General features: G+C 40.6%; 1 non-coding gene across 1 annotated transcript; it reads right to left on the bottom strand.

Moving 5' to 3' along the window:
• Window positions 1-1,370: 1,370 nt before the first annotated feature.
• On the bottom strand, window positions 1,371-1,478 carry LOC113595804 (U6 spliceosomal RNA). The gene has a single exon (XR_003416407.1). It is a non-coding gene; the product is annotated as a U6 spliceosomal RNA (small nuclear RNA).
• Window positions 1,479-4,217: the final 2,739 nt, after the last annotated feature.

Here is a 4,217-nt window from a genome sequence, read left to right as displayed (position 1 = left end):
GGCTTGGCCAGCCGTGTTCAAGACGAGGCACACTCCTGTGCTCTAAATTAGTCTTTGCCCAGGGTGTGTGTGTGTGTCTGGGGGGGGGGGGGGGTGCTCCGTGCTAGTTCTTGAGGGTGGGGTTCAAGAAGGTCTCGGGGTTTACCTCCCCATATCAAAGATTCCCGCCATGAGTTGTAGTATTTTTCTGTTCTATGCCGTTGCTTAAGGGAGACTGAAAACATGCCATGCTGTGTGTGTGTGTGTGTGTGTGTGTACGTGCATATGTATTTTTTTTAAGATTTTATTTTTAAGGAATGTCTACACCCAGGGTGGGGCTGGAACTTAATTCTGAAACCAGGAGTCGCCAGCTCTTCCAACTGAGACAGCCAGGTGCCCCCTATATTTATTTTTTTAATTTTTTAACGTTTATTTATTATTGAGAGACAGAGACAGAGCCTGAGGGGAGGGGCAGAGAGAGGAGGGGACACAGAATCCCAAGCAGGCTCCAGGCTCTGAGCTGTCAGCATAGAGCCGGACGCGGGGCTCGAACTCACAAACTGTGAGATCACGACCTGAGCCAAAGTCGGATGCTTAACCCTCTGAGCCATCCAGGTGCCCCAGCCCCTATATTCAATTTTTAACTTGCATAAGGTAGTTTGAAAACACCAATGAAAGTGAGTATACCCGAGTGTGTTTTAGGCGGAAGCTTTCGCATTGGGCAATACTGAGATGTTTGCTTTTGCCGCCGAATGAGCTCTTTAGTTTGGAATGCAGACTTTGGAGCCAGAGGGCCTGGTTCAGATGCTGCCTGGGTGCTTCCTCGCTTGTGATCTGGCACGTCGCTTGCGTTGTTTGTGATGCACTTCCTCATGTGAGAAATGGGCACAGTCATAATACCTAACTCATGGAGCTACGTAAGAAGTGAATGGACCATAAAGCCCTCAGAACAGGCTGGTGCCTAGAAGCACAAGGTGAATGTCGGGTCTTATTTGTTAATGTGTCCGCTGCTGTGCTCAGCATCACCCTGCCTCATTCACCCGTGTGAACTTTCTGTGAGTGCACCATTGATTTGGAAAGTTTGAGGCTCTGCCCTCACCACGTATATATAGGATACTGCGTATATTATTAGCCATTGGTGGAAGGACAGGCAATAACAAGGAAAGGTATAACATCTACCAGGATGCTACTGTATCACTTTGGGGGTGTTTCCTACTGTTTCTCATTTGATCGTAACCTATATTATGTACTATATTCTGTGACTTTCTCTCTCATTTAATTTTTTTTTAATTCCAGTGTAATTAACATAGTGTTATATTAGTTTCAGGGGCATAATATAGTAATTCAACAATTCTGTACATTACTCAGTGCTCATCGCGATAAGTGTACCAAAAAATATGGAACGCTTCATGAATTTGTACGTCATCCTTGCCACAGGGGCCATGCTAATCTGCTCTGTATCATTTCAGTTTTAGTATATGTCCCACTGAAGCAAGCACTGTAATTTTCTTTTTGAATGGTATATATTTATTGAATACGTTGTATATTTTATATATCTTTTTTACTGAAAGTATTTTTATAAGTATTTTATACGTAAAGTTGTATGAACATTTATAATATGTTAATAGTTGTATAATATATAAATACGTACATCTCATTAGAAATACATATATTTTATGTGTATTTTATACCATTTTTATATCATTTGAGATGTCATAGTATCTCAAAACTAGAGAAAGATTCAGACAATAGTGTAATCAACACCTTTGCATGTATTACCCAGATATAATAATATTAACTTTAAAATTTTTATTTGATCTTTGTAAAAGTTTATTTATTTTGAGAGAGAGGAGAGAGAGAGCACACATGCAAGCATGAGCGGGGAATGGGCAGAGAGAGAGGGAGAGAGAATCCCAAGCAGGCTCCATGCTGTCAGCACAGCCCGACATGAGGCTCAAGCCCACCACCTGTGAGATCATGACCTGAGCCGAAATCAAGAGTCAGATGCTTAACACACCGAGCCACCCAGGCACCCCAATTTTATTTAGTTTTTTATAGAAACAAAACACTGTGGGGGTGCCTGGGTGGCTCATTAAGGGTCCGACTCTTGATTTGGCTCAGGTTATGATCTCATGGTTGGTAAGCTTGAGCCCTGCTTCGGGATCTGTGCTGAAAACGTGGAGCCTGCTTGGGATTCTCTCTCCTTCCCTTTCTCTCTGCTCCTCCCCTGCTCACATTCTCTCTGTCTCAAGATAAATAAATAAACTTGAAAGAAAGAGAGAGAGAGAGAAAGAAAGAAAGAAGGAAGGAAGGAAAACAGTGGATATGATAAGTCCTACTGTGTTCTATTTCCTTCCCTGTTCTGCTTCTTCCCGCCTCCAGTTAATGCTGTTCTGAAGCTGCTGCGTATCCTCTGCATCCCTGGTTTTAGTATTTTAACATAAATGGGTGGTCCACAGGCCGATATTTAAAATGCAGTATCGTATTTTTGTTGTTAAGCAAGGTAAGTAATACTTCGTTAGCTGTATCTTTCTGCAGCATCTCGGTCCATTTCCTTTATTCACTCCGCTTTTTTTTATTTTTTTGAGATGTATTCAGGCTGATAAATCATCCCTATTTCATTTATTTAACTGCTGTGCGGTGATACTGTTGTAAGAATATATCACGATGAATCGATCCCTCTCTCAACTGATGTGTAAGTTGTTTAGTCTTTCATTCTTACAAACATTGGTACGCTGCATCGACGTGTGAATCTCCTTAGACAAATGGTGGGGAAGCTTCTCCAGGACACACACGTAAGAATGGAACTGCCGGGCTGGACTTCCCTGTCTTATTTTTATATTTATTTGTAAAACATCAAGAATTTGTTAGATAGTCTTTATTCTCCACCTTGAAACAACTATGATTACTGCCTCATCCTTAGGCTTTTGAATGAGTCAGTTGAATACTAAAGTTTGAAAGGAAATGGAAAAATGCTTGGATTTGGATTTGCTTATCTGTATTAGACAGGATTGACATGATCGTGTAGGGTATGCAATGCCAAAAAAACCAAAAAAACCCCAAACCAAACCAAAACAAAAAACCAAAACAAACACCAAAACAAAAAACGAAAAAAACAACCCCAAAATCAATTGGATGATGAGAATCGCAGGAGACTGGAGCTACCAAATCCAGTCACCAATGTGACTGTGGTGTGCTTTTCAAAGACGTTGCATTACGTGTAAAATACTGAACTCTTTTACTTTAAAGGTGTCTATATTAGATTTTTATTTTGATAATACGTGATTATACTTGAAAAGTGTATAAAGGAAGAAGGGGAAGACTTTTAAATCTCCTCTACTCAATTTTAATCTACAACAGCCACTACTTATAACAGTTTGATATATGTAAATAATCTTTCAGATTATTTCCTAAGTACACACACAAGAGGGTGTGTATGGGGGTGCATGTGTACGTTGTAATAAATGGCATTTTAGTATATATCCGATTCTGTAATGTAATGATTTGAACCTGCATTTCAATTTATATGTAAAATAATAATATAAGTAAACTACAGTAATTATATTTATTTTTTTGCATATCGAGGCATTGCTTAAATTGTGAAGTGAGTCCAGAGACTAAGTTCTCACTCGGCATCAAGCTTTCCTAATTACTTCAAGGATACAAGTGATCACCAAGTGTAGGCAAAGCAAAGAGAAGCCAAGGACTGTCCGGGGAGCTCCCCAGGTCCGTTCTTGCTGTATTTGGATGTGCTCTAGGCAAATTTAGCACGCAAGGTGTCTCAGAAATGTCTGCCGGTACATGACTTACACAAACATCTCTGTTTTATACTCTCTGGTAGCTACGTAGCTCATGCAGCAATTTTCAGGGAGCCATGTCCCAGAGATCCATAGAGTCCAGATTTGTCTACCACTAACAACCCCAGACAGACCAGGTTTATTCTACTGAAAACATGTCATAGGTAAGGATTCTCCGACTCGTGAATATCCCACATTTGTGGGTTGATCCGTCTTCAGTATATTTTCGAGGAGATTTGATTGGTTCACTTTCCTTTCTTTTCTGAGGCATCCACAATAAAAAGGGAGAAAAGATTGCAGGGTTGCTGTGCTGCAAACGCTTGCCAATAACCGTGAAATAACCAGGGGTCCACGGCTAAAGCCACTTTAAAAGTCTTGGCAGATGGGTTCAGTAGCAACAACAATAAAGTTAGTGGTGATCATCCTTGGTACATACTCTCA

This window comes from Acinonyx jubatus, chromosome A3 (assembly GCF_027475565.1).
Source record: "Acinonyx jubatus isolate Ajub_Pintada_27869175 chromosome A3, VMU_Ajub_asm_v1.0, whole genome shotgun sequence".
Taxonomy (NCBI): Eukaryota; Metazoa; Chordata; class Mammalia; order Carnivora; family Felidae; genus Acinonyx; species Acinonyx jubatus.
The sequence above is the reverse complement of the archived record's forward strand: the minus strand, read 5'-3'. Positions and strand labels throughout refer to the sequence as shown.